General features: G+C 38.8%; 1 protein-coding gene across 1 annotated transcript in view; it reads right to left on the bottom strand.

Moving 5' to 3' along the window:
* LOC147163546 (receptor-type tyrosine-protein phosphatase epsilon-like) overlaps positions 1–23,758 on the bottom strand; it is a 59,131-nt gene that overhangs the window by 20,399 nt on the left and 14,974 nt on the right. Inside the window, exons 2-7 of the mRNA XM_086093892.1 lie at positions 12,499–12,737; positions 12,269–12,349; positions 11,439–12,181; positions 11,042–11,112; positions 7,250–7,333; positions 1,976–2,191 (exon numbers count right to left, since the gene is read on the bottom strand). The gene's annotated coding sequence lies outside the window, so the exon portion shown is untranslated. The remainder of the gene's footprint in view (positions 1–1,975; positions 2,192–7,249; positions 7,334–11,041; positions 11,113–11,438; positions 12,182–12,268; positions 12,350–12,498; positions 12,738–23,758) is intronic.

Below are 23,758 nucleotides of genomic sequence, written 5' to 3'. Positions count from 1 at the left end.
GCAAAATAGCGTAAATTATATATAATCTGTATTTTGTGCACCCTAATTGATCCCGCTATTCTATTACTGTTTCATGTTACATTGCAATTTATGTTGATTCTGCATACACGCCACGTAATCTACTTTTTTTCAACCCCGAAAGCTGCCTGCAAAAGTAATAAGATGTTTACACCTTCTACAGAGGCGCCGCAAAGAAAAGCTGCTGGAATAGTTCACAGTCGCTCCTCAAATGTGCAAATTAGAAACAGAAAAATAGCGTGCCAGAATTTTGACGCCGCAAATGTGTTGCTTCATTGAAAGGTTAAACGAAATAAATCCCTGCGCAAATCCTGATTAGCGTGGCTAAGAGGTGCAATGAGCCTGTAAGGTTTTATGGACTACTTAGGAGGAAGTACTTTAGGTGAAATGGCGTCTAATCACACCTGGAGCCAGATAGTGTGTCACCCCTTCTTGACTTATGAATAACGCAATCTGGATACAATGTTATGCCCTTTCATCAAGAAGCCATTAGGTGCATATTAAGCGCGTGTTGCCAGCGCAATAAAACAATTCACGGCGAGGTCGTAATCAGCAGACATGGCAAACATTTGAATTCCGATACGCCAGCGTGATGGAGACAGACTTTCGTTAATGACTGCTACGCTCACCACAAGGAAAGCTATTAAGACTGTTTAACCAATTAATTTAACAATATGTTTATTAGTGTGGTGGTGTATAACTACAATGCATCAAACAGAGTTGTTTGTAAGATTTTGCTCCTCGTGGCTAGCTAAATAATAGATTGATTACATTTGTGAATATGGGGCAATTACTGTACATGCAAATTAGGTGGTGAAGACTAGTTAGTTTTTGTGTTGTTTCCTGTATTGTATTTGATATTATGAAGTTGAAATGATTAAACAACTTAAAATGCCGTTCTACTTGTTTTTAGTCATCTAATTTGTTGATTGCATTGTTTGACTACACATTTGAAAGTGAATGAAGGACAACAATTGTTTGTTTAGAATAAGAACGTAAAATATATAAATATAATAAATAAATAATGATAATAATAATAAATATATAACAATAATAATAATGACAATAATAAATAATAATAAATCAATAATATAAATAAATATAAATAAGTATAAAAAATACAATAACTAAACAACAATTTATTGATATCAAACAAGAGATTGGGGTGCTATTTGAGAAGGACCTAAAGGATCCCTATGATAAAATATTTTTATTCTTGCATATGCAACCAATGTATTGCCTTGTCGATTAATTGTCCAATTTAAGACTCATAGATGAGCAACAAATAACAAATAAAAACATGAGATAACTCCAATTTTTCCCCATGTTGTTCTTAAGCGGGGAAAGTCAAAATCAGTAAAAATAAATAAATAATAATAATAATAAAAAATTGCCAAGCAGAAAAAATGCGGGTCTGAAGGGGTGAAAAGAAAAACTACAAAAACAAAAAAAACTATACACTCATATCTTTACAAGTCAAAAGTGGCTATGTGAGGGATCTAAGAATTTAATAATTAGAGTCAAGTAGCAGCAACACATTGTGCACTGATCAATATCGCCTCACAAACAAGTGGCTGCCTCTTCATAAAGAGATTCTTCTTCTTGTTTCCAAGGCGAGAGAGAACAAAGATGTGTTTTAAAAACACACACACACACACAGACGAAGATGGAGCCGGTGCACAAACATGTCAGTGAAGTGTGGCAGCAGGGAGGGGGATGAGAGGGAGAAGGAGATGTGAAGCGATCAATGTCTTGATTGTCGGTTCACACATAAGTGCTTATATGGAAGACATCCTTAGATGAAAAAAAAAAAAAAAGGAAAATTGAGAAAACCTAACGCAGCAGAGAAGCTTCACCACAAGAAAATAAACTTCACTAGACATGACTGATCACTACAACTAATCCTGTGATGGCCTTTCTGCTCCACTCAATTATTCAAATGTTTCGATACACTTACATGTCCAAACAAAGCCGGCGCAGTGTGGTATCAGTGGAGTCGTCCGTCCATGGCAGCAAAGCGATCCAACGTCTCCCACGGCTTATTCTCCTGATTTCCAACAGAGCTCACATACTTTCAGAGGTGTCAGTTGTGGTTGCGAAAGAAGAGACGGCCACGGTATTAAGATGGGTCAGAACTTCAGACTGGGATTAAGGCACATGGGTTTGATGGAACCTGGGAAACGAAGCAAATATGAAAAAAATATTCAATGGCTGCAGTCGTAAATTTTGTCATTGATTGAGTCAAGTTAATGAAAACAAAATGACCAAATCGATGAACCAAAGTTCCATTTTAAATATTACCATGGTCCCAAAACATATTTGTTTTTGTTTTTTAATGGTTTGATTATGCTAGAGCATAGAGAAGGCTTGGATGCAGCTTCTGACCTGAAGAGGTGTCTTATAGCAATGGTAGTTATTACAAAAAAAACGACCCGCCGGTGGCAGAAGAGTATAAGAGATCAGCCATGGCCATGTCGCAACAAGCTCTTTTCCCCACTGTTTTAAACAGATTTGTGAATAATGATGAAACGTAGCTATATTCTAATGCTAATTGGTGCAAACAAATAGAAATATACTTTTCTTTCTTGATAAAACTTTCTTTTGGCAGTATCCATGTTTTTATGACAATAGAACACAATATTCTGTGGAACTTGAAAATCAGTCAAAATCCAGTAAAACAGCCGGGAGCGGAGGGGGTTGCTTCAGTGAAAATGGCTATAATGTACAGCAAGGAGCCATATTTGGAACTCAAAATGGATGCCACACACCTTAGTAGCACCATGTAATTTCTCTCAGCCAATGAGTGAAGAAAAGCTATGACAACAGTGGAAAAAGTCAAATGGGAGTAAATAAAAAGTATATTGTCATGTTATGTCATTATAATATCATTTTTTGTGGGGTTACAATTTTCACTTTCCACGTAAGAGTGCTCATAAAGGCTTATTAGGTGTGCACAAAAGAAAGAAAAAAAAATGAAGTAACATAACATCCATACTAATAAAAGCGAATGTGTGAGGTTTTAAATAAATAAATTAAAGAAAGATTTGACTGGCAAGGTATTTTATGACTTGGGCTTGAGTGTGAGAAAGTAGCCACACAAGCACACTAAGACGTTTTGTTCACATAATGTTCCATAAATGTGGGGACAGGTAATAGAAGGTGCAGGTCCAATATTTTTCTTAACCGCCCCTCCAAAGCCAATAGAGGAAAAGGCTCATTCGTGCTTTTACAGAGAGAACAGGAAGTTGCCGTAAAAATTTGGTGGAAGGCTCCTTTAAGAGCACATTTGTGTGAGTCAGGTCAGTCAACCAGCTGCAGCTGCAATACATTACGTTGCTCCTTGAACATGCATTATACATAGAGGACTAGTGAGTAACTCATGAAGGTCGGAACACAATCATGTTCCAAACGTGACCTTTGCCCTGGCCCGCAAATACAAATCCTTTTAGCGAATCAGTCTATCAAAAGGGTAACATTAATGTTGATCTTTGACAAAAGATCAAGCAAGTTTAAGAAGAAGTCTAAAAGCTGTGAATAATGAACTAAGCGGGTAATCTGACCGTATAATAGAATTTGAAGGCTCGTGCTAAGCTTCCAGCAACGGAGATATGCAATGTGTGTATTATCATTTACGACGAAAACGCCTGAGCTGAATGATAATGGCAATAAAAAATGCATAAGCTCTAAGTTATTCATATTTCACTTCCCCAAAAAGTCCTGTGGGAGGCTTGCATGAAGCCATCTTTATATCTGGTTCTCCTTCCTCGCTCGCATTAACGGGCGGCGCGCACGTATGGCGGGGGTGCACGCGTGCGCTTCCTCCCCGTTCGGCTCGGCCCACTGACTAAGAGGCCAAACACGAAGCTCATTAAAGTTTGATGGCGTCGCACTCGCCGATTCAATCATTAATTCATGGCCAAAACAGGACTGCTGAGGGCCCGGCGTTGTGATGGAGAAACTATTTGTTTGCTGCTAAGTGGTTCAATAACACTTAAAAAATAAATACATACATATTAGGATGCAATTTTGGTGTGTATTACATCCATCATGTGATAAAACTAAAGACGACAATGTCTTTGCCAGCAGTGACGAAACAAATACGGTGACTCTCTGCGTAGTCAAGAAATAAAACTATTACTTTGTCGCCATCTTGTGGTATCCTGTTGCCTGGTGGAACTATATTGAAGTGAGTTTCGGAGCTTCATTTAGGCAAAAGTAGTGCTCTTCTGCAATCTTTTGTAATGTTGGTGCCAAGGAAGTACAGTATGTTGATGCTGGTAGTTAGGCATGGGCTGATATCAGATTCGGTCAGCATGATAAGAGTGAGCAAAAAATATTGCGGTATCACAGTGTTAAAATTACAGCTTTAAAAGTACGTTTATTGAAATATTTGAGTAAACAAATTTGTTTACGATATAATTATCGGTATAGTAGAAATATGTGCCATGTTGAGCTTTATTACACAAATAAATGTTATTATACTTGTTTTGTTTAATTATTCTTCGTAACTTTAGAACAGATCCCGTGGGCTACTCATGTTGTCCTTGTCCTAACTAGTGCACAATGGCACCATTTGTTTTTAAGTCTATGCACATTAAATCAAGAGAGTCGCATATGTGTTTGTAGTGACTCTTGTGTGTAACTGTGCACCCCTCCCATCTCTGCTCGCCGAGAAGGAGGGGGGGGGGGGGGGAGTTCATTGGAGGCTTCAAAGTGGCAGCTCGTTTATTTAACTCTAAGTGCAGCCAAACATAGGGCTGTGCAATTAATAGAAATTCAATTACAATTTAAATATTTACACTCTACAATTACAAAATCAGCATAATCGTAAAAAAAAAGATTGATACAAATTTGAGTTGTTTCAATTTATACAATTGCACCTTTTTAAAATTTTAAAATAACTCATTTAAGAAAATGTTTCATCCAAAAAGAACTTGCATAATTATAGTGTTTCAAATAATTGTATTTGTCTTAATATTTTTATTTGTTTTTTACGTTTAAACATTTTCTTGTTTTGTACCAAAAAAATCATCCTTCTGCACAGTGCACAAGCTGCACTCCAACTTCAAGTTTTTGCCAACATAAAAAAATAAAAATAATAATATTTTAAATTCGATTTGGTCCAAAGGAACCTACATAATTATAGTGTTTAAATTGGTCTTAATATTTTAAATGCTTTAACATTTTTTTGTTTTGTACCAAAAAATGAATAATTGTTTGAATTGTGATTTCAATTATTGCCAAAATAATAGTGATTATTTTTCCCCCCCATAATTGAGCAGCCGTAGCCAATCATATTGTGCCCTGCTTTGAAGTCACCATTAAAAAAATTTTAAAACAAAAGCTCATTACCGGTGATAGACAACATTAACTTTGATTGAAACTTTGACTTTTTAAAACCACTGTAAACCGTCAATCCGCTAATCGGCCCATGCCTACTTGCAGCACTGAACTGCTGTAACACGGTGTCATAACTGAAAATGAAAGGGTGGCAAACTTTTGACCAGCTAACTTCACCAACGAGGTTATTTTTTTCCCCAACATGTTATGTAAAGAAAAAAAAATCCCTTAAAAAAAAAAACCCTGAAATAATTAAGTCTTCATGCATAAACTAAACCAGGCTGGCGTGGTGAGTATGTCACCCTTTCTTTAAAAGGAACAACTACTGCCAAGGGATATAGCTGAGAAAGGTTATTTTCATGCCTCCATGACAGTGGATGAGCACAGTAATCTCCTCGCTTCGGGTTGAAGGACTCTCAAATTAGAAGCTAGTACTACAATGTCACTCAATAGAGTGCAGACCTTCGCCAAGGACAAACAATCCTGAATACTGTAAAGTATGTTTGACTGATTCGCATGACTGAAAAAAAAAAAAAAAAAACACCACCAGGTAATCATGTCAAGTACCAAATGATACTGTTCCACTCAAATCCAGTAGGTGGTAGTAAAGTAGACAGGCAGATTTTGCACTACACTAACAATTTTTGTCCTTCATGCACCTAAATGTGTGACAAACTTTGTAAAGGCCAATATTTTGATCCAGCTCTTTTACTGGATCACATTAGACTGCACAGGTGTACTTAATGAAGTGTCCTTGGTGGGTCAATCTGTTCACCACTCTTATTATTGTACTGTACGATGACATAAAACTGATAAGCCACTTATGATTGCGTTTCGACATAATCAACATAATTTCCTGCGCATCCCATGATAATAGGATACTGTCATAATGAATGAAATGAGCCTGCATACAAAATGTTGTGGTGCGTCTAAGATTAGCTCATGTATATTCCCAAGGACTGTCAGGAAGTGGGCCATGCGGGGAGGGTTGAGATGTGCGATCTGACTCAGTTTCTAATGTGGGCCGTCAAACCGGGACAGGAAATGAAGGTTACATCGTTTGTTGTGAATGAGGTTATGGACAATTTATAATTCATGAATGCATGATCAACCTCCCATCAAGCCACACGTATGACAGCTAACACTGAATAAAGTACTGAAGTTATAAGCATGAATTTCTAATCCAAAATAAGCGCTCTATCAAAAAAAAAAAAAAAAAAAGTCTGCCTTTTTTTTTAAATATAGGCCTACTGTTCCGTTTTGATTTGCTATTTGTTTACTGCACGAAATCATCAGGAGAGCTGTTTCTAATATTTTGACAATGATTTCCATCCATCCGGCTGATTAAATTAAGACTTTCTTGTTACTGTCAATCCAAACAGTGTAAAATAGGCGCGTTTTCTTGTGATAGAATGTGTTTGCGTACCTAATGTAGTGACCAGAATCTAAACCCTCAAATGATGTTCACATTGTTATGAATGTAGCCTGCAGGCCTCACTCGTGTGCACTGTACTATGGGTAACACTCAACACACACCCGAAAAAAACCTCCCCCGCCCCCTCCCTTTGCATTCCTGTCTAGACCAGTGCGCGTCTTGCACATACAAAACACACGCCCCCTTCATATTATATTGATTTGCTAAATTTACAACATTGTTGGCGATCGCTTTGATTTGCCCCACTAACCCATTTCCTTCCACGCCGACATCTGAAGGAATGGGCAGCGTGGATGACAACATCCGCGCCGATGCCCAATTGACGCTACGAATTCTACTCGAGGTGTTTAGCGGTGCAACGTGGACCGATGAATGGGTGCGAACGCGCAAAAAGAAAAGAAAAGAACAAATCACATTCTCGCTTGTTTTGTAGTGATCGCGTTTTCCGCATCTTACCGTGCAGCATGATCGACCTCGCCTCACGGCTGGAGAAGATGATGGTGCTGCTGGTTCTGTACGCTCGGGGATGCGGCGTTTATCCTTGACGGGAGGGAAAGAGAATAGGCAGACAAAACGATGAAAAATGTTGTCAAAACGTGCAAAGGATGATATTTGCGTGAGATGTGTGTGTCGGGATGCGCCCGCCGCCTGAGCTTAGCCGCGTTATGGCAGCCTGTGTGGAGCCAGTCGAGCCCCCTCCTCCCCTCACCCATACCCATCTTCATACACCACCATTCGGCTGCAGGAGGACTCATTGAGTCGCTCACAACAGTCCCATAGTTACTCTATTCTTATAGTTTGTACTTTTTTCTTTTTTTTTTGTATTAAGTACAACTATTTAGGTCTAAAAGTAGTTTGACAATGAGTTTGAGTTTCCACACCAACATAGTAGTTATAATAATAAAAGGTTTTACAATGAATTTGAAATAAAACAAGTTGCTTTGTTCAGCATTAGTGAAGTTTCAAAGATAGCCTACACTCTCAGAAATATTTCAAGCCTAACTTAAGATTGATGTAATATTTTTTACATGATAAATTAATTTTTTGGGTGATAATTTTAATAAACCTACCAAATAAACCTTATGATACATATTCATTAGTCTAATAAAGCCTATTTGTTTGAAGTAAATGATCCTCAGGTTTATGTATTTTGCATTAAAGTATAATTACTCTAAATTAATAATAATGACAGTATTTATTTAAAATACTTAAAGTACATTGTTTGAATTGCATAATAATCAGAATACCTATCCACGATAACGCCGCTGCTATGTGAAAAACACTTGTGTCCATCCCCCCCATTTTTATGTTTTGGGGATGAAACGAAATGCAGACATCTCAAAACCGTTAAGTAATTATACTTTATTAATAATAAATACATAAACCTGAGGATTATGCATTTCAAATAAATAGGCTTTATGAGAACTAATGAATATGTATCATATAAGATTTATTTGGAAGGGTTGTATTAAAATTATCTAAAAAAGTACATGGAAATTTGTCATGTAAAAAAATTACATAAATCTTAAGTTAGGCTTGAAATGTTTCTGCAAGTGATATCGTCTCAATGGGCCGGACTTCTGGCGCTGCATGGCTCTATGGTAGAGTGCTGATCTCCCAACCTAGTGGCTGTAGGTTTGATCCCCGGCCCTTGTGACAATTACAAAATGTCCTTGAGCAAGACCCTGAACCCCCAGTTGCTCCTGATGCTGCGTCATCTGTATGAGGAGTCGGTGTTGAAGTGCTTTGAGTTCCTTGTAGGTGGAAAAGTGCTGAACAAGTAAAACCCCATTTGTTATTTCTTCCACAGAGCAGACTAACACAGTGTCTTGTGTGTCCCTCCAGTTCCAAATAGAGTTGTTGTAGGCTGAAATGTTAATATTTTAAGGTAGACATAGATGACGACACACGACACTTTTTTTTTTTAATAGTCCATCCATCCATTTGCTATATTGCTTATGCTCTTGTCCATCCAGTTATGGCAATCGTCACATCGGACAAGTATGTTCTACGCCCCACTGACTTCATCCAATTATCAGATTAAAGAATGCTGCATTGGCTGTGTCACAGTAATGGCAATATCCAGCTTTTTTGGGCACATGCGAATAAATACTGGCTCTGCTGTTGAGTCTCTGTTGCATCCATCCTTGATGGAGCCGATGACAGCTCAAGTCTGGAGGCGATGGACATCACCAAACTCTTGACTTTTCTCCCCGGAGATGCTTTGACAGGCTTTCACTATTGATGCGTTCACTTTTGTCTGCAGGAAGTGAAAGGCATGCTCTATTGACTTGATTGAAGAAGATTCAAATTCTTTGTCTTCAAAATGTGGAATAATGCAAAACCTTTGCAGTGTGCCAAGCAAGTATCACCGCTGTCATTCCTAAATGGTGAGGACATTGTTGTGAAAACTCTTAAAAATATAGTCAGGAATTTAATCACATAGCGATATTTTTACGGCAAAAAATACTGATAAAATACAATTAAAAGTTTGTGTGAAGTACTGTACTATATATATATATATATATATATATATATATATATATATATATATATATATATATATATATTTTTTAAATATAAAATACAATTAAAAGTTTGTGTGAAGTACTATAAATATATATATATATATAAAAACTTGTAATTGTATTTTATCAGTATAACACACATTCCAGTCATAGTTCGTATTAAAAGGTCACACAATCTAGATTTTACCTTACCTTAAACTATTAGAAACAATCTTTGGTATAATGAGATATACTTTTATACTACTGTAACCAGCTATAACCACTATAATCTGAATGCATGCGTGGTCAATAATTTAGAAACAGCTGCAAGTAGGATTTACTGCATTTCTCCAACTATTTAAAAAAAAAAAGAAAGAAGGATATTTGCATGCATGTACCAAACAATGGTACACTGACTGATACATAAACTAAAATATGTGCGCACCAGTGGGAAAACATGAGAGCATATGCATAAAACCTCATCTGTTGTCAATGTGCAGGCCCCGTTTCACGTCTGAAGTTGCCCCAGGAAGCATCAAGATTAAAAACATGGTGTTGTTTATTGCTTGGAAAATATTGACTCAGAAATCTTCCTCCACAATCTTCCGTGTGTCTTCTATTGATTTTCCCGTGACACGGAATCTAAATCATTCAGTGGGAACGACCGCCGTTTTTTGCTGACCTCTCACAGAAGTGAGCCCTGAGTCAATGAGGTGATGCTATCTTTGATGAGAGGCAATAAACTGGTGCCAAAAAGTTACGATCAAGTGGCCCGACAAACTATTTACACGCATAAATGCCCCCATAAGATTTGAGTGTCTCTGGACAAACGGTACACTGAAAGACCTGTAAACTTGTATCACCTTTAAGTGTTGTTGAAATAAATGGTCACTTCTATAGATTCTCCCATGGACTGTAGATTTTTGTTTTTAAATGCTCCCTATTAAGCATGTTCCAAATGAATTAAGTTATTCTATTGTCTGACTGGGTCCCATTGTAAGCACACTGTGCATTTAAAAACATGTTTTGCAGTTCATAGCAGGTGCCAGCAGAGGCCAGTGTCGCTCTACATATAAAATAATGTGAAAGTACAGTATAACAGTGACCAAGGTGTACCGTTTACCCAATGTCAACAATTTTAAGGACATTCATTTAATAAGCCTTCATGTATCAAACTAAAATAAAAACACAGTAAAAATTCAAATTATTAAATTAGACCGGGGGATGGGGCCGAGGGGTATTGGTTGGTAATAAAGACAACAGTCACATTGCATGCAGACTGCGTGAGATATGCATGGTTCAATCACACTTAAATACACTAACCTGGTAGTTCTCAAACTTTTCACTTAGAATAATTTCAAAAACCTACCATCATAACTGCACAAGCACAACGTAACCATGAACACTGAATTTAAACACTGTAAGGGGGGGGGGGGGCTTAAATAATGACTGAATTGAATGTCCTGCACATGAGTTTAAATGCTATACTGAGATAAAAAGAAAAAAGCTTAACATCAAATATAAATGCATTGTATTTGAAAGTTAAATAAGTTAACTACAAGTGAAATGTGCTTAAAATGTACTGTATTAGTAAACATGTACTGCCCATGAAAAAAAAATGCTGGGATGGATTAAGAAACAAAAAAAAGTTTTAACAGGCTGTATGTATAGCTACAAAATATTTGATTGTATTTTGTTTGAAATGTTGCAAATTTAATTCGTATTATTATTGTTCACATACCACTAGAGGGAGCCCACATACTACTAGTGGTAGTTGGACCACACTGCACCAACAGAAATGTACTTGGAAACCTAAGACACACACACACAAATACATCTGAAATATAAACATAAAATATAATATAATTATAATAATATATATAATATAAAGTAAATTATGTGCAATTTTTCATGCAATTGCTTTCTATTTATGGCCTACTGGCGTTTTTCAACAAATATTTATTGTAATGCAAAGGTTAGTGGCACATTTCAAATTTTACACAAATTGGACCATAAGAATTGGAACTCAATCAAAAAAAGGACTCACAGTCAACAGACAATGTTTAAGTAAAACATTTTGAATAGTTATACCAGTATAAAAGTTTACCTCCATATAATGAAAGTTAAAAACTACTCACCCAGTTCATTCTTCAGCTCACTGTAGCGGTGGACATTCTTTTATTGCAGTTTCGGCCATATTGTACGGAGAGGCCATGACAGAGATGAGTTACCTTGCAATAACACCAATTTTCCTCCTTCCATCACATGTATTTTTAACCATAAGAAAAATATCCCCCAAAATGAAAGAATGTAATATTTTGTTCACAGGGCAGAGTCCTATTCAGAAAGGCCCCCCCCAAAAAATTCTTCATGCAGCCAGGTAGAAATCTGTTCTCCTTGCTTTTTTCTCCTCAACCACTGGTTTAAACATAAAATGCTTCTTTTTCTGAAGGTCTGCATATCGGGGGAGGTGGAGCGTAGGAGCGACGTGGGTTGTGTCCTTGTACCTGCAGCAGCTTGGCACTGGCAGCTGTATTGTCCTCAAATAGGCCACCGTGACAAGTTGTTCACTGGTGGCTGTAGGCGGCGGCATAAATTTTGTCTTTGTATCCCGCCTGCTGCCTCTCAGGCCGGGCCACGAGAAGAGAGGCTGCTGCGAGCTTTATGACAAAATGCTTCATCCCCCATTAACCTTCACAGAGTGGGTCTCAGGGGGGGATTTCGGACAAAATAAAGCAGCAGTGTGAGAAGGCGCCGTCCTTCATTTCTCCTCTTTCAGTGGGTCATCCCTTAGCTGGACTCGGCCAGAAAGCGCTGATAAGAAAATGATTGAGTATCATTGGGCCTTGGTCACAAACCAATTCATGATCCCCGGTTTGCTCTGCGGAATACAAAGAAAGTCTTAAGCGATTTATTTTTTTTAGATGTGTAATCAGGAAGCTTTCTTATAAGAGTGTGCCATACAGACCCGAAATCCATTTACAGGGTTGCGTGTGCATTTTGCCGCAGATTATATTCTCAACTGAAATAGGACACCTGGCCATTACACCTGTGGAGAGTGAAAATGGAACAAAAAGTGGAGTTCGTCTCCCCCTTTGCAGCTATAACAGCTTCCGTGGGGACTGCATGATGTTGGAGTGTGCCTTTGGGAATTTTCATCACAGACACTGGACATGAGAGAAGACCTGGCTCGCTCACCGCTGACATTGGAGTTCATCCCGTGGTGATTGATGGGCTTCTTTCACACCAAAATCGACCACGCTTGACTGCATGGGCTTTGCTTTGTGCTATGAAAGGAAAAAGACATTCTGCAACAGAAAATTGAAAGTATGAAATCGTCCAAAATTGTTTTGGTAAATTCAAGAATTTGGAGTAGTTCAACCCTTATTCTTGATCCGATGGCCTGGTGTACATTCCGGACATGTCACCTGTCAATCCTAGGGCACATATAGACAAAGAACCATACATGCTCACATTAAAAAATTAGGACAAAAAAAAATAAAAAAATAAAAATAAATTAAAGAGCAATGATGATGACATTTCCGAATGAACAATACTGAGCTCTTTATAGAAGAAAAAAATAAAAAATAAAAATAAAAATTAGGACAATGTAAATTCAAAGTCCACACAGGATGGACTAAACTGAGATTTCAACCTCATTCATGGTGCGTGATCTTAAAGCAATACCGTGTGAGGGTCCGCACACTCTACTGTAAAGGGAAGATAAAAGCTGATAGGTGCAGCCAGAGTAAAACAGTCAGGTCTCATTGTACTCACCTGGGCATTGGTGGAGTATCCATGCTGTAGAAAAAGCTTTAATATAACCTTTCTAAACTGCACAATGCACCTTTAACAGGCGTATAGCAGTTTCTCAATTGGTGTTTTTATCCGTTCTTAAATCCGTACAAGTCATCGGTTTCTTCTCCCCACTCCCTTTCAGGCAAAATCATATTTTTATTTTCTTTTTTTCTGTTTATATTATGAAACTACAGTATGAATTGTTGCTCCTGTGTTCAACTAAGTTGTTGCCTGAAATAAATGAATGAAATGAAACCAGTCGCTGCCCAAGTACTGTTCCAATTGAAAGTATAAATGAACCAAGAACACACGGATGTTGTTCTTGTCAGCTAGCTTAAACCAATGATGCATCAATTGGATACTTGTCAAGGCTTGGCTAGGAAAATATCCCAAGATGCATTTCATGCAGATATCTTGGAAATACATCAGAGTCGGGGGGTGACGGAAACTAGTACACAGGTGTTCCAATTTATAAAGAAACTTGTGTTTGTAGGAAGAACGACTCTCACGTTGGTTCTTAGGAAGATTGTACTTGGCGAGTTCAGAAGACCAGACTCTGCATTCTTCATATTAATAAACGGCATATACGTTTCTGTGGAAACCGCTGCAAATATAGCCAACTGGGAGCAAAGAAAATTCTCTGAACTGTTTCAAGGTCCCCTATAAAAAAACGAACAACTTCGAAGTCAACCAGCATCAACAAGCAGACTGTGCAATTGTTTGCCTATTTACAGGTCGCACCACAAACACATTTATCACAGCCATCGTTAAAACAAACACAAACATAGGTTGATTCAGCCAGCTGTTGAAAGTCTCCATGTGGCGCCGGTGGCACGGGACCGGCTCATCTGTCGACCTGCCATCTCATCGACTCTCTTCATTTAAGTAGAGAGCTGTCCATTAGGTGCTGTAATCCCCCTCACCCAGCGCAACACACGCGACCTTGAGGTGGAAGCGCACTCTGTCTGTAAACAGCTCCCAAGCTCTCACTCCGGCGTAATAAATGTCAGCCGCGCTTTGGCTGGTGCGGGCGGCGGCGGAGGGGCGAAGTTGTTCGGCAGCAGTATTTACAAAGTCTACTCTTGTTGTGATGTCGACGGCACACAGTGTGACTTCCCTCGCTGTCTCTTACAGCAGGCAATCATTTTCTATCTCGCCGCTTAATTGAGCCGGATGCACGTTAATTATTTCACTTCGAGGGGATCATCAAGATTCAGACAGGCACCTGCTCTTTTGTGTCCACGGACGCCTGGCAGCAGAAAACCATTAGCGGCCCCATTTGTTCACTAGCGACAATGCTGACCTTTAAGATTGGCACATCCTCTTCGGAATGACAGCTTTTCTTTCGACAAAGCGAGAACTGATCTGTCATTTAATATGCACATGCTTTGCATATTTGAGCAACATACTGTACATGAGCTGCGCGTTTGGACTTGGGGCGGTTCTGATGTCAAGTGTTAGTGGTGTCACTGCGGAAAATCATCAGTTTGGCATCTGATGCTTGCATGCGCAAGCATCACTTCAATGCAATGTGGTGATTAATGAGCTGTAAGACTTGAAAGAGATCCAACACAATGGGTGTTACTTTCACAATATGACAATTGTTGTAATGCCAAGTTACTGTAGCAACATGAGAAAAAGGAGAAAGCACTATTATTATTCAGTTAATAGCGCTCTGACAGTATCAATCAAAAGTGAACTATTGTGATGCAGTGTAGATTCACCACCTAATAAAAAAAATTGCAAATAGGGATAAACAATTCGGCCAGGCCAGGCCGATTATCAGCACCAATTTTCAGCATTTTGACAAATATCAGCATCAGCCTTTTTGAAGACTCACGACGGCCGATAATATATCAATTTAAAACTGTTTTAACTTCATTGAACTATTTATTTACATTTTGAGTTAACGTTATAATGTAAGAAATGCTGCCGACACTTGGATCGCTCTGCGCCTTCAGTTTTAGTTTGAAATTAAACTATAATAAATAAAGATTTAACACTTCAGATATACATTTTTGGAAAATGATTTACTGTAGAAATAGTATGGAGCTACTTACTTTAAATTATTATTTACTTATGCACTTTCAATTTCCTTGTACAATGACAATAAAGACTATTATATTCTATTATTTGTATTTAACTTGCCCAATGACGCTCCCTGAACTTTTTGATAGACTTTTAAAGCAAAGATTTTTTTTTATCTCCAATATTTGGCAAATCTTAAAAGTTGTTCAATAAACATATACTTATATATATATATATATATAATTTTAATACATTTTGACAACAATATTTTCCCTTTTAGAACCAATTATCGGTTATCAGCCTCCTTAACTACTAATAATCAGTATCGGCCCTGAAACCCCCCCCCAACATATCAGTCTATCTCTAGTTAAAAAGTCAGGTTTGCTTTAATATGCATTTCTAAAATAAAAGGTGGTCAAAGGTGACAAACCAAATGCTAGATCTCAAATACGGAACTTGTTTGTTGAAGAGGTGCCTGTTTTCCTTGCAAGCACTGCAGAAGTGCTCTTTAGCATCTGTTCTGATTGGATGGGCGTGTGTACTGTAGTAATTGTTCCTTGAGGGGACATTGAAGCATTGTTTTTTTCCTCAAAGTGACGGAAATACATAGTGTACGTTTTAGCTTCAGTTCATTCAAGGTTTCTCCTCAGGGTTTAAAGGTTATTTTGAACGTTTGAGCAAGGACCCCATTGATTTGGAATGATATTCAATCCAAAATGTTTGAGGTATCTAGGGCCAGACATAATAATCCCTTATCTTTTTATTTTTATTTTTATTTTTTTATCAACACCCAGTCTCCATCTCACTTCTCTCTGCCACCCAAGTACAGATACACATCATTCTGTTGTATGAGGCAGCTGACAAGTACAATTTAAAATGTATTGAAAAGGCCTTGATGAAATGTGATCTCACTTTTTTTTTTGTGTGCCGGCAACACAAGAGAAGAATTCAATTTTGAGTCGGCCATAGAGGGGGATTCATCTTCTGACTGATGTTACAAAGAGAATAGGCGCTTTTGTTGTTGGCAGTACTGCATGATGTGAGGTGCCTGGGTCAATCAGCTTCTGCTGCATCACTGTCGGAGTTTCTACTGCCCACACACTAACTCATAAACAAACAGGAAAGCTCCCAATGCACACATACAATAGAAAACATAAAATGGTTTCTTTTCACGCAAACTTCCTTTTCTTAAAAAGAAGGTGCGAGCCAAAGGCCCGTGAGCAAGTCTAAACTTGGCCGTTATTAATGATGACCAAAGGCTGCTCCTCACTTCAGGGAGCTGGAGAAAGATCTGCTGTCACTCCATCAGGGGAAACATCTGTCCCCAATAAAGCACTACGCCCATACAAGTTATTTCCATCGCACTCCCGCCTGAGTCCTGTGGCTGTCGACAAGGGGATAAAACAAGATTAGTCAAATGACTGGGAAGTGGAAAGGTAGAGGGGGGGAAGAAAGGGCTCGTCTCTTGTCGTCTGCTCTCTTACCAATTAGGAAGTGGGGACTGTCCTCGGGTGAAGCGAAAAAGGGACGTAATCACCTCATCCATCAGCCAGCTTGTCAGTGAATGGCCGAATCCTATTACATGTGCACTTCTACGAGATGAAAGCATTGTGGAGATCCATGCGGCCATATATTTACTCTTCAACTGTTGCTTGTGACCAGCCGGACAAACCTGAAGAAGGTGCAGCGGTATTGCTGAAAGATTGATGTTGACTTTAATGCGCGATGGGTAGAACAGTGCATTGATGTCGGAAAAGACAAACGTTTGATGGCACACGTATGGCAGGTAACTCGACCTGCAGCATCTGCCGTTATCTGGCTGGGGATGAAAGAGCTTGAACTGTGATACATCCAGGGCTGCATCGTTTGGAGTGTCTGCTCAACCCGCATAAATTAAATATGGCAGGAGAAGGTTTGTGTGGCGCACAAAACATTGGCCATGGTGTGCTGCATTCCATTTTTATCACATCGCACTCGGGTAACGAGGAACAAAAAATGTCTGTGCGTATGGTAGAAACTAACTCAAAACATTCATGCTACAGTACATTTAAAACAGGACCGGGTAATAGACCGGTTTGTCCCCGTTTACCCCCTTGTAGACAAAAAAGGCCTACCAGACAGAAATGTGAATGTTGTGACCCACCCGTGTCATCACCTCATCTATAAATCATGACAACAGCCAATGTGTGCATCCACAGTCCAAATGAAAAATTGAGCAAAAGAGTGAAGCAATAAGGTTAAACTAGGTAAAGAAGATGAGCATTTTGCAAATGCATTACTTGACCCAGCCCCATCCTGTCTCTTCCAACCTTGGCGCTGTGACCAAGTTTTAGGGCAATTAATGAATCATGGCTCCTCTAAACCCTTAGTGACGTTTATACACTCTTAAAAGTGATCAAATACAACACTTAGAAGTTTCAAGATTGACGCTGCTGTGAGAAAGCTTTCTGGCTGCAAATGGAGTCTGTTCTAATCCAGAACTAAAAGAAAAGTTATTTTTGCGAGAAAAGTAAAACAAAACTGTCGTGTTTTGACTTTCTTGAAAAATGCTATGATTAAGGAGGGATGCTAAATTGATCAATTGTTGTTTTTAAGTGACATTTTAACATACCGTATCTTTGCATGTTATTGAGCAGAATAATGATGTAATTAGTAATTGAAGGATGGCGAACCCAAATGCAGGGTGTGACTAGACTGGTCGCCATGACTGGACAGGTCGCCATGACTGGACAGGACATGACTGGACCTGATTTGCCTTGACTTGCTATGGAGTGGCTATGATTTGGCTGGGGTTATGGCTTGGCTGTGGCTGTCACGATGGCTTGGCTGTAACAAAGAGGGGGCAGGCCTGATGATAAAAAAAAAAAACTGCTTTAATAGACTAACTTCCGTTTTATCAATTCCAAAACCTTGAATTTTTAAAACCACAGTGTATCTTGCAACGGTAACCAGCCCATGCCTACTCTCAGTCTCAACCAGTTTGCTGTCTAAAGAAATAATGGCAGCTATGGTTCACACATAATAAAAGTCAAAAAATCTGTCATACATACAATAAAAAGTGAGCATCGCATGTAAAACAACAAAGATGAGAAAGAATGAGCATAAACTGGAATGAAACACTCTCAGTCTGATTTCAAAGATGCAACACAGGTGGGTGGATAGATGAAAAAGTGCTGATGAGGACTGAAAACTGATGAGACAGATGGAAGTAATAATCAGGAGGGTGCAGGCACAATTGAAGGAAATAACAGTAAACAAGAAGACTGTTGCACTCAGGTGTGACCTTTGACCATCTAGCGATGGCAATCAGTGGTGCTCTTGCTCGGTCGGGCAGATGAGATGATTGAAACAGAGTGGTTGGAAATGGCAACAGACAAGATATTTACTTAGTGACCGTAACGTGGACAATATCTACTTCAGCATTATAGGGTGATATGTCTTTTTAAAATCAATAGGACTGCGGCTGTTTAGTAGAACAATAATCCTTGAATGTTTGATGACAATTGACGAAGAAAGAAAACGTCATTTGACCAACTGGGATTATCTGAAATCCTTTTAAGTAGATTCAGTTTTTCCTCATATGTTTGAAAATAAGTCTTAATAATTCTTAACTGATTTGAAAAGTGTTGACATGGAACCTCTGACTATGTGACACAGAGGTCAAAGCTCATGTAGCAGCAATAATTCCAGGACAGTCCAAACAGTAATTGAGGCAGAAATAACTTCAAATCATGCCCTCTGTCAGGTTTCATTGTGACCTTCTGACACTTTAAAGGCATGTAATATTTCAAAAGTATACAGTCATGAAGTGCTAAACATTTCTTTGATAGACTCCCTCAATCAGGGAGTTGGAATTGTTTCATGAGTCCGAATAAGCCTTTTCATCATTCAGCTTGACTCAGCAGGTCATAAAGTTAATAGTAAAAAGAAGCTGTGGCTATCATCGTTCACTCGCATGGTTTTAGTCTATCTCTGCCCAATTCTGATTAAAGCTCCGCGGCTCACTACCACCGTCTCTATACACAATGATAAACACATTTTTAATTGCTAATGCCTGAAGTGTGACCAATGCCACAAGTTCACATTGCACACCAGCACAATTTCGCACAACATGTGTCAATGACTCCCGTCACCTAACAGATGGCGAAATGCATAGCAAGGCTTATTAAAACTTGAAATACAGCTTTATTTATCCGCGCTGAAGATTGTTTTCACACTTTATTCCCTCTATATGTCATTGATTCATCTATTTTTCTTGCAATCGCAACGGATTGTCCGGAAGCATTTTAACAATAGCTTCCTTTTTTAATGTGCTCCTACATGCTGCAAGGTCCTGATGTTTAAATCTGCCAAGCTGTCCAGCGTTGTGATATAAAACAGCAGTTTATCTGGTTGAAAAACGATCCAATATGCACAGAGGTCTAATAGCCTGCCAGCGCCACAAGCAGTACTAAGGCCACTGTCAAGCATTGTCAAACTCTGTGGCAATTCTTGTCAGCCTTAAATAGCTGACAAAACAAGAGTCCTGACATGTTCCTCAATCAGTTGCCATTCTTAGTCAAACCACAACAAACCACCGTGGTATGCAAACATGCATTGCTACAGATTGAGATATAGATTTTTTTTTTGACAAATAATAAAGAAAATCTATTTTACTACGATTTAAGATGATCAGATTAGTGGATTGATTGGCAACAAAAATATTTTGAGTTAAACAGTTTTTTTGGTTTCGGTGCCTATCCTTTCCCAATCTGTTTCTATGGGATCTTTCCCAGATTGATTTGTGGAACAAAGTTACCTATTCCCGCTGCTGCATAAAATTTCATCTCTCCAGTATGTTGAATCATAACTTTTTAACCTTGGTCCTAGAGAGTCGCAGTCATGCGTGTTTTGGATGTTGCCCTCCTCCAACACAGGTGATTCAAATGATAAGCCTGATAACGCGTGTTGGAGGAGGGAGACGTCCAAAACATGCAGGACTCGCTCGGACTGGGTTTGCCTACCTCTGATATGGAGGAACAGATGATGCAAAAACACTATGTATGGTTAATTAAAATTCCACTCATTGCACTTGATACCAGTTTCCCTGCATTTGGGACCACCATCCCTCAACTACTCACGTTCCATCCTGACACTGCATAGGGCAATAGGAAGGGCCCACAACAGAGAGAAAAATAAGTCAATTTTTTTTTGCCCTTTTTTTGTACCTAAATAAAATGTATCCAGCCTTTGTGTGACTGCTAGTGTAAATATTAATGGTGGCTGCACTGCACTAATAATAGTTTGGGATTTTCATTACAGTTTGCATTTCGTTTTGACTTGTATTTTAAACGTTTTTTTCAAAGTTCTGTTACATCATTTAGATTTTATTAAATAATAATGACCACCTTCAGAATGTCTGACGGAACCATCACTCCCAATAAAGACGCAGTCGTCTTTCAGAGTCTGCAGACTCCAGGGAGCTTCAAAAGATTCTCCATTCACTCTCATGGTAATGATGGGCCCTTAGTGGTGGACATGGGTAATCAATGCGTAATTATTCTCTCAATGTGGAAACAGGATGAATATGCAAAGACCAAAAAGCGGTGGCTCAATCTGTCTATTGAGTTTTAATCAAGCCGATGAAATACTGTTTTGCACCCATTTCCATGTTTGAATAAATCAATGGCGTAAAGAGATCGGAGGGTCTCTTACCCTGTCTGACATCATTGTTAATAAATTTGCTGGCCTGCGTCTTCTGCCATCATTTTGATTTGTTTTAAGACTAAACCTTGGAAGCCAGCTAATGTCGATTTTTACACTTCTGCAGTCTTATCAGGAAGCGCTCCATTTGTTGCTGTGATCAACTGTGATTATGTAGTACACAAGTCACCTTGAAAATATTTTTTGCAGCATGATTACTGAATTTTAAATAATCTGTTTTCAAGGACTCATTGTTTCAGATCCAAAAATGGGCTTTTGGGGATGGGTGGAACACTGAACAGATTGGTCTACAATGTAGCAACGTGCTCAGCATCTTTTAAATAAAAGCTAATATTATATGGGCACCTGGTGGATGTTTTTAGAGTTGTAATATTGCTTTAGGAAAATCCCTGGTGGTTATTTATGTTGTACATATACGTAAGTATTACAGCACTCGTGTGCTGATCCACACTGACGCCCCCCACCCCTCCCTCCCGCCCCATGTAGAGAGAGCTGTCAGAGAACATAACAAGTGAGTGTCAAAACCTCAGCTGTGGCTTGTAGGTTTTTCGAAAGCATTCCCTTTCAATTTTTCATGACATCGTATCTGTTGGGCCATTACTAGTATGCTGGGGATGTTTGTTTTAAATGCGTAGGCTTTATATGGCGTAACAGTCGAGGGTAAGCTCAGGTAACTATCAGGTGGATGTACCGATTGACCCCGCAAGCACATTTTGTAAAAGCAGAATTTGGCTGCATATGTCAGCATCACTTCCAGTCAGCCACCGGGGCTGCATGTAGATACGAAAACAGTGTCATAGCATCCCACTGTATCCGTCTCCCACTCAGGTTCTGTCTGCCAGGACGGCTGGTGAGAAATAGGACGGGGGTGGAGGGGGCGGGGATTTAGAGGCACAACGTTTCTGTTTCTCAGGAGACTTAAGAGTTCAGGAGTTGCTCTAATTGCAGGGTGGGAGAGGAGGAGGTTTTGACCTTTCACGATGTATTTACTCACAAACATCTCTGTCACAGGTAGCTTATCATTTCCCTAGTGAGAAGTCCTTGGATGAAGACAACCATCTTTGAAACTGACCATAAATGATAATGCAAAAACAGAGAAGAGAGTGAGGAAATTCCCTTAATAATTGCACAGAGGGGAGATGTATTAAGCAAGTCTGGTGTTAGCTTTAAATCTGAATCTTCCCCAGTGGGTCTTTTCCTCCGGATTTTGTAGTATTAAATAATTTTTACAAGGGCTCAGTTGTTCCATATAAAATCACCAGTGAAAGTATTGTATGGGTCATTGTGGTACATTCAGTGTCTCTCAGGCTGATGTAATCACGGTCATATAATGTTTTATTGTCCAATTCTGTTTCTTTTTTTGAAACACTGCGGATAGTTGAGAACAGGAGTTACAGGGAGTGTGAATTTGGCTATTTTAAAACTATAAAATATCTTCTTCCACTTAGAGAACATACCAAAAGTTTTCAAGTGTCAGAGTTTTACTGAACACATACAAAGCAATTAGTCTAGTTGGCATATTCTATTCTGAGAACTCGAAAGTGAACGGTAAATATCAGAATTTATCCAGAGATATAGATGAACAAACATGACATCATGGGCAGCAGCGGTCTACCACATTGTGCACATTTAAGTTTATGGGGTGCATTGAAAAGTGGTACAAATAAGTATAAAAAGCAATTGTGTGCTTGAATGCCTTGCTCAAGTGTAAAATGTGTGAAACAAGGCTCACAGGGCAATGCTTCATCACTCTTCTTATTCACATCCTTCTGCTGGTTGAGGGAATTGGATTGGGGGCCCTTTTGGTAACAAGATGCAACCACTGGCCCGCAAAAACACATTAAACAGACTTTGTTTGTGCCCCATATTCCATATATTACTCGTACACATATTGCTTTTTGATGGCTGCTGAGGTCAACACTTTAACACGAAACCTATGGCATGATGGACCGGTGGTAGCAGCTTGACGGCAATCAATATAAAGTGACCACTAAATAACTGCTCGGTTCAGTGAAGCGACGAGTAATGCTTTATTGCAGAACACCTGGTAAAAATCTGCATTGCTGTACCGCATTTCATCGCATGGCAGCTGGCAATATAAACACACATTCTGGATCAAGATTACAGAAATAATATAGCTAATTTTTGGTTGAATTTTTCAGCGCAGTATTAACCATAACATTTTGGGACACTGGAAAAGCTCACAAAATCCTTGAAATTGCCACAAATTGGTCGTAAACACACTGCGCGATGTGCGCTTTGTGACTCCGCGGCAACTTTTGTGCCCACATTTCACTTCACGGACACGTTCTGTTTAAATTGTACACAGTAAATTCTGTAGAGTTAATTTGAGTGGGACCAAATAGACTCAGTTTTAGAGTAATATTTACACTTGGAAGAGAGTAAAATAAAGAATTGAAAAAATAAAGTCACTCAAGAGTTGAGGAAAGAAACTCACAACCTTCAGCTTGAGAGACAGCCGATCTACTCATATATATATATAAATTATATTATAGTTATATAGTATATAACTTGTGCCAGATGGAATCTTCCTAACTAAAAACAATGTTTTTGGTCTCCTCTTGGAGATAAGCGAACAGTAGGAGGGGCATAGCTCAGGTAGTAATGTGACAGTCTCCCAAGCTGAAGGTCGTGAGTTAATCTTTCTAAAAAAAAAATTATTTTACTTCCAAGTGTAAATATTAGCCTACTCTAAAACTGAGTCTATTTGGTCCCACTCCAAATAGAATCAGATTTACGCTACAGAATTTACTGTGTACTTCATTTATATATCGCTTTTCCACCTGACAAGACCATCAAAGCGCTTTACATTCAACTACTCACTCACTTACTGATGAAGCAGAATCATGAGCAACAGGGGGTTCAGTATCTTGCTCAAGGATACTTTGATGCCGTCACGATGGGGTGG

This window comes from Leptonotus elevatus, chromosome 13 (assembly GCF_054856555.1).
Source record: "Leptonotus elevatus isolate MCC_2025b chromosome 13, RoL_Lele_1.0, whole genome shotgun sequence".
In the NCBI taxonomy this organism is placed as follows: domain Eukaryota; kingdom Metazoa; phylum Chordata; class Actinopteri; order Syngnathiformes; family Syngnathidae; genus Leptonotus; species Leptonotus elevatus.
This window is presented reverse-complemented; position numbering and strand designations above follow the sequence as displayed.